This window comes from Manacus vitellinus, unplaced genomic scaffold, assembly GCF_001715985.3.
Source record: "Manacus vitellinus isolate BGI_N305 unplaced genomic scaffold, ASM171598v3 scaffold_93_pilon, whole genome shotgun sequence".
NCBI classification, from domain to species: domain Eukaryota; kingdom Metazoa; phylum Chordata; class Aves; order Passeriformes; family Pipridae; genus Manacus; species Manacus vitellinus.
Window position 1 is genome coordinate 1112379 of NW_021940884.1, and position 7759 is coordinate 1120137.

The window sequence follows — 7759 nt, forward strand, 5'->3', positions numbered from 1 at the left end:
CATCAGGCTGTGATGGGAAAGCTCTGGGCATCTGCTGGTAGAGGCAGATGAAGAGGCAGCACCAGCTATGCCCCTTGGAGAGCCCCCCCCCACTGTGCCTGGCCAGCCTGCTGGCCTCTCCCACAAAAGCCACGAGGGTAGGATGGACAAATGCTCTGCAGCCACCTTCTTCCTTCTTGTCCATGTTTGCAGATTGTCCCCAGGGAGGTGGATCAATGTGCCTGTAGCCAGGAGGCTCCTGCTTGCTTTGACCCACAGTGGGAAACAACCGGTGTTGCCTAAAATCTTAAGGTATCACCAGAACTGCAGTGTCTGGGCCCCTCTCCACAGCTCTCCCTCTCTGGAGGAGCCAGGAGAATAGGCAAGGCCCATGGAGCACAGCCAGGCTGGTGGTGTCCAAATCTGCAGCCACAAGCACAATGAAGGAGCCTGAGCCTGTTTCTCCTTGAGGGATTAAAAATACTGATTTTTTTATTCTATACCCAGCAGTGCATCCTGTTTCTGCTGGGAGGGAGGGGTTTGGTTTAAGATACTTGTGAAAGCAAAGGAAAGAAAGGACAGGAAAATTGGTGGTTTTGGTGGCACTTGTCTGGGAGCCAGGAAAGCAGAAAAATAAGGCACAGATACATTTGTGCTGATGGCAGCCTGATGTCTTGTCTCCTCATACACATTTTCCATGCTGTTGCAAAAATGCTTTCTCCTCACCTATGTAAGCACCACTCCTGCAAAAGACACCATGAGAGGTCTGTGAGCCAGGGGCGCTTCACAGCTCTGCAGGAGAGAAAGTTTCCCTTCCTCGGTTTGCCATTTTCTTTGCAAGTTATACAGGCTCCATTCTCCATCTCTCATACAGTCACTGCTGATAAGTTGCACAGGTGAACATACCTGTGCCCAGCCTGCACCATGGAGAGGGACACGCCGGAGCTCCGTTCCTGCTGCTGACGTGGCCAGCTGTAACCCCATGGCATCCACAGTCTGTGTGGGAGCAGCAAGGAGCCGCTGCAGTCGGTTGTGCCCTCCAGCACTGTCCATCTGCATGTGCCACCCCCAGCATGGTCTGTGCACAGTGAGGGAAGGAGCATCCTGCAGATCCTGTTGGAATGGGACACGTGGTGAGGCAGGCAAGCTGAGCTGGACAGCATAGTGCAGCAGGGAACAGCCTTTGCCTTAGTGTGTGACCCCACCAGCCAGGAATGCTGCTCCCAGGAGCCCTCAGCACACGGCAACCCGAGCTGATCCCTGCCGGTTTCAAAGACAAATCACAGACTCAAGCTCCACCAGAGAATCAGCACAAAGAGAACTGACAGCCCCGACTCATGGGACTACCTCGTTGGTCCCCAGGGTGTCATTGCATCCCACCTGAGACATCGGTGAAACAAAAGCGCACCTGGAAAGAAGCTTAAATCACAGAACCACAGAGCAATTAAGTCATGTTCATACAGAGCTATTAGTGCCGATTCTCACACTCTTTACATAGGAGCAGCACATAATAATAATTTCCAATTAAATTACGTTTCTCCAAGGTGCATTAACAACTTCTATCTGTCCGATTAACTGGACCCATCTCTGCTGCATGGAGCAGTTACACCACTCCAGAGGGAAAGCAGACAGTTAACAACACCCCCTGCTGTGGTGCTAATGCAGGAATACTGCTGTAAAACCCATGGACACACTCACTGCAAACTGTCCACCCAAACACAGCTCCTGGCTCTCTGCCCCATGCTGTCCTGCGCTCTGCTCACTCCTGTGGTGTGACACGGGAATACGCCAGTGCCTGGGCTCCATTCTGGCACTCAGCTCTCGCTGCTGTCTTCTCCCAGGACACGGCGCCCAGCAGTTCTGCCAAAGGCAGCTTTGGTGAGGAAATTGCAGAGGGCCCAATTTGTGCTGGAAGAGCTGACCTGCTGCCATGACCCAGGGATGAGGGTTTATTTACTTGAGCGGGATGAATAATTCCATGCAAATTCTTTGGGCACTCAATTCTTCAGACTCCTCTTGGTGAGAAATGAAGGGAGATTCCTCCTATGAAGGAGAGAGAGCATCTGTGCAGGAGGGCAGCAGCAGAGGGCCAGCACATATCTGAAATACAGCGAATGGGACACCCAGATGTGTGCATGGTGACTCGAGTGTGTCTGCAGAGAGTGCACAGACATGGGAGCAGCTGCACCTGAGATGGAGCCTGAAGGCACCTTCCTACCAAATAGGTAAACAGAGATCTTAAAAAACAGTTGCCTTCTGACCCTGGAGCTTTGTAAATCAGGTCACTACAGCTCCATGAGCCCTGCCACTTCCTCATGATTGCAGTTCCTCTGTGGGAGTGACCACCTCGACACCTCTTGGGGACTGAGGTGGTCTGTGGCGGGAGGCAGTGCAAATACGGGAACAGGCAGGTGCACCCAGAGCAATTGCCTACACCCACATGGACACCAGGCAGCTGCATTAGGGAACAGTGAGACTGAGTGGGCATCAGAACATCATCAGGGTCCCTAAACCAGCAACACATTGAAATGAGCAGGGATAGGACAGAGACAACCCATATGGGAGAGGGAGAGGTCTTTTCCAGGAGGCCTGACAGGCCTCTGACCTGCGCTGGAGGGGAGGTGCTGGGATGGCAGAGGCACATGTGTGTGTGCACCCATATGCCCGTGCCCATGCTGCAGGGAGGGGAGCGTTCTCACTCATTCTGTCCACAGGCACAGCTGACATACGCTCAGGAGCACACAGTTATCAAAATGTTATAAATTGCTGCCTTTTAAATAGTGTGGTAATTTGCTAGTCCATTACAGGAGGAGCTGTAGTATACAAGGAGCACGCTATGAAAAATTAAGCCTTCTGCGTCACTGCTGACCTCTGCAGCTGAGGTGCTCTCAGAACTGCTCCATTATGTCAGCCTGCCCTGAGCAATTAGCCACCCCTCAGCGCTCATCTGCATGTCACTGTGCCTCGGAGGACAACACTCGCCTGGCAGTTCCTTTCCCGGAATCATTCACTGTGGAGGTTCCACTCACGACTCCATCAGCCCAATGGTCACCAGGAGATGGCCCCAGCAGGGGACCCCAGCGGCTCTGCAGCCACCCCTCCTGCTGTAATCAGTGCACTTGTGTAGCCATCACTGTGAGCAGTGACACCTAATTTTAAAGCAGCAGTTTCGCTCTTTGAATTCCTCAGGCTTGGAAACAATCCGTTCTTGTGAGAAGCAGTGTTTTCAGTGGAAGGGCTGCTGCCCAGCATGGTCCATGCAGAAGGCAGCCTGCTCCACCATGGCAGCACGGATGCTTCCCAGCAGGATGTGTTCCTCTGGAGCAGAGATAGCCATGCTCCCCCCTCCAGGTTCTTGCTGACAAATGCACAGGTCTCCTCTTCTCATGGCAGTCCTCAGCCCTGTCCCAGTCTCATTACCTCCAAGTTTCAAAAAATCCTACTTTTCCAGTGCTGAAGCAAACTACAGTTTTTCTACATAGTATATAGCTTTTACTCAAGGAAAACATAGTCTATGATACAGATCATCTTTAGTCTCTTAAGGGATTCTTGGAATTCCTACAGGTCTTGAACACAGGGATATAAATCTTCCCTTTGCTGCCCACTAACAGAGGTACACATCAGAGATCCCATTTCCAAGGTCTAAACTCCCTAAGAGGGAGCTTCTTAAGGCCAGGAAAGAAGCATGGAGCCTTTGCAGTGCCACCTCCAGCATCACACAAGAGTGCCGGAGCCAGCGGATGGGGATGAGCCACGATGGAGCCAGCTCAGGGTCCTGGGACCTCTGGAAATGACCCTTGGCAGAGCACGCAGCATCCTGTGGATGGTCACAGCCTTGGGATTGAACAGAAGCCCCTGACTGCACCAGTCTGAACAGACAGCAATGGGAAAAGGTAAACCAACCCCTCCTGTCTCCCAGAACAGCCTGTCACCTCCTCTGTGCAACTACTCCTGGGCCCCTCTTTGGAGACTGTTTGTATCCCGCCTGGCCCCCCGGGCCCAAGGGCCAGGGAGCAGCCCCTGCCCACAAACCGCCTGCATGATCCCAGCCAGTCCTGGCACACCTCAGAGCCCACCTGGTTTGTTCCAGCACAGGCTATGTCCCATTCCCAAGCCTTCGGCCAGGAATCTCCCATCCTTGAGGCTTCACATCAAGGTGTGCACCAGCCCAGGACTGCACTGCAGTCAGGGAGGGCAGAACCCTTGGACATTCAGCTCACACCAGGAGAATTATGTTCATTACACCAGTTTTGTGCAGGGCAAAGGGATATTTCTCCTAAACCATGTTTAATTTCTGCACATAAATCCCTCCAAACTGAACTTCCCATTTATTTTATGTGCTTAGATATTTCCTCATGAGTTGCAGGTGAAATCCACATCCTGGCACACACATAAAAGCAAAGGCAGAAGGAACGCATCCTGGCAATATATGCATCAACCCTGGAGATATATATTTTCTTGCCGGGGAGGAAACACACAAACACCAGCTATTATTTTCTCTCAAAATATACATGTTTCAGGACAAAAATAAACATGTGAACACAGGATGTGTTACTTGCAGGCTTTCTGCCCAGAGCCAAGGTGACAACCAGCAGTTCAGAGGAAACTTGCACACAAGTTATGCTCAGCCTGCTCATTAAAAACACATCAGGGAACCTCCAGCACCCTGGGAATCCCGGCAGCACTCTCTGATCCTATCACACACACAGAACACACAGGCTGCTGCCATTCTGCTCCAGGAAAACCCGGCAAAAGAGGGAATGCAGGAAGGGGTGGCAGCAATGCAGGGTCAGGGGCTGGCACAGCCTGGCAGGGACCCCACAGCTCCCCACTCACTGCACCCAGTGCACACCCACTCTCCTCCAAGAGATGAGCCAATGCTTCCACTGTGGGTGGTTGTCCTGGTCCCTGTCAGTGTGGGACAGCTGGGAGCTGGGGCAGGACCTCGCCACTTCGCATCCTCCACATCACATTCCTCACAGGAACGCCGTCAGGGAGCTTTGTGGGATCGTGAATATGAATTGCTTTGACCTCACTTAGTCTGATATGGTGGAGTATTAAATCTCTATTTTTCAAGCATTAAGCCTGCGTAATAGAAGGATGCTGCGAGCAATTTGCAGTAAGATGAAGGGATATTACTGTCCTGGGAGACAGACAATCCAACCACATCCACAAATTGATAACAGAGATAGTGGCTTAGGTTCATGCTAGCTATTAATTAAGGGCATGTTTTATGTGGAAGACAATACCAGCTTACACAGGCAGGTACTTGCTGGCCTCCCCTCCCCTGCAGTGAGTAGCACTCCCAGAGCTGGAACGCAGCCAGGTGAGTTCGTACCTTGCTGAACTACAGTTCACACACTTACATTTGAATCTCTGACAGGCAAAATTAATTTCTCAAGCCTTTAGCACTGCAGCTTCAAAGTGGCTGTTCTGGCTGAGGAGCTGCTAGGAGCTGTGCCACCGGGATCAGCGGGCGAGCCCTCCTTCCAGGGACAGTCAAAGGCTTGGCCAGCGCAAAGCACCACCATGCTGACAGCTCTCACATCTCTGGCTGCTAATGAGCACTAACCATGTCCTGAGCTCTTCCTCTGCCCTCAGAACTCACTGCCTCGTTAGCTGGCTGATCCTCAGCTCTCAGCAAAGAAATCCAACATCAGGTTTCAGTCTTTCTTGCCTTTCCTTCTCTCATCTTGGCTGTGGCAGCATCCCACCCAGCTGAAGGATGTTATCCTTCTCCCACTCACTGCCCCCAGCATGCTCCTTGCATTTCCCAGCCCCTGCGGCGGGACTCTCAGCATCTCACATCCACTGATTGACTTGGTTGATTTTACACACACACTAATTTTGTCCTAATTACCAACAGAATATTACCCTTTCACAATCTTTTGCTCCTCACCCTAAAATTCAGCAGCAAGCCTGCAACATACCCTGACAGCTGCCCCCCCATGCCGGCACAAAAGACCCACCACTGCTTCTGTTTCAGGAAAACCCCTCCGCAGCCTCAGCCAGGTTTCCCATGCAGGGACACTCGCCCTCAGGAGCCACAGCCACCTGTGGCGCAAGGTGAAACATCGTGGAGGGCAAGAACCAAGAGACCCCAACCAGTACCCCCAGAACCTGTCTGGCTGTGGAGCCAAGGTCCAGAGCACCAGCAGTGCCACGGTGTCTGAGTGCTCTTCTGGAGAGGGCCTTCCCTGCTGGGAGTTGTAAAGCCAAACAGTGCAGGTCAGCTGCGGAAATACCCTACAGAATACCGGAGGAAGCAGCAAAAAAGTCCTGTGTGATGAATAAATTGAAGCATGCCTTCTTATGGACAAGCACCTATGGAGAAGAACCCAGACAGATAAATCAGTGGGCTACGCTGAGGAGATAAAGAGGTTTATTTTTTTCCAGATGGGACTAGAGAACAGCTGGAGAATTGATGAGGTGATAAGGACAGGAGATGGCTCCAGACAGGCTCCCCCTGACACATCAGAGACCTGTGCTGGGCCACAGACAGGTCACACATACACCCCTTTCTAGAAAACTGTGCTCAAAGATGGGGGGAACTCCTGGTGGGAAGCATGAGCGCTTAACAAACCACAACAGCTCCCTCCAGGCTCTCCTGATAAAGTGTCCCCTGGCCACTGGTTCCCAGAAACATTGGTTGGACCTAGGGAACGTCCATGAGCTGGACAGGAGGGGACCTGCTCAGACACCCCCTGGCTGAGCAGAGCAAGAAAAGGCAAGTAGAGACCTCGGTGGGGGCTGCTGGATAGGGACATGCTGGTCAATGGTGAGAAATGGAAAAAGATACAAAACAAAGGGAAAGAAAGGATAAACTGAAAGTCGGGCCACTGAGGATGAAAGGAGAAGCTCTCTGAGAGAGAGCTCACAGCTGCAGACACATCTGGCCACAGGCTCACCCCGTCTGCAGGGTCTCCATTAAAAGCCCAATGCACATGCACTTACGAAGCCGCAACATGTCCTGGGCTGAAGTGACCATCAGCCCAGCAAGTCTGGAAGTATCTGTGCCTTTGCACAGTCAGCATCCATACCCAAATCCCAAAGCTGTATCTATACTGTGCCCAGCACACTGTGGATTACAGGATCCCAGGCTGCCTGCTGCAGCCCAGCTGTATGTCTGATCTGGGGTGAGAAATTTCTCTTTATACCAAACTGTCTATTCAAGTCATAAAAATAGGCTTTTTTTCCTTCTGTAAGTGCAACACTTTTCATATTTTTACTTCCAGCTGTCTAGATAGTATTTCACTTTTTTCATTTCTAGTGCTCAGTCTCAGTTATTTAATGTGAATTTCTAGGGCATGGTGCCCTTAGCAGACATCAGAGCAATATAACACAAGAAATCAGATATACACTGTTTCAGAGAAGGCAGGAACAAAAAGACAAACTAGGCTCTTAATACATATGGTGCTTTTGATTCATGGAATATAGAAAATTGTATTTGATTATATCTGTAATGGATCCTTGTAACTTTAGATTAAGGTTATGCTGATGGCCCAACTAATGGACAGTTTATTGCAGGAATAGATTTCATCCTATCATATTTTTTCCTGGTATCAATTACATTGAATGCTTAAATGCCTCATTTCTGTGGATGTTTATTGCTCGATTTTCCTTTCTAAGAAAAGCCTACACACACACACAATGCCCTGGTGTTCCTCTGCTAAGGGGCAAGGAACCACAGGCTGTGCTCCTGGAGCCTAGAAGCTCCTGTCATCTCCAGCTGCACAGGCCAGGAGATCCACCCTGGAGGTTCACAGCTACAGGCACCACT

At 51.0% G+C, this 7759-nt stretch overlaps 1 long non-coding RNA gene across 2 annotated transcripts; it reads right to left on the reverse strand.

The window, feature by feature from the left end:
- Window positions 1–327: 327 nt before the first annotated feature.
- Window positions 328–2075, reverse strand: LOC108642035. 2 transcript variants are annotated; one of them, XR_001922426.1, is made up of 4 exons: window positions 1937–2075; window positions 1678–1839; window positions 886–1092; window positions 328–722 (listed from the first exon to the last, which is right to left on the reverse strand). It is a non-coding gene; the product is annotated as an uncharacterized LOC108642035 (long non-coding RNA). The 2 variants fall into 2 exon arrangements; XR_001922425.1 differs by lacking the exon at window positions 1678–1839.
- Between the last annotated feature and the right edge of the window lie 5684 nt (window positions 2076–7759).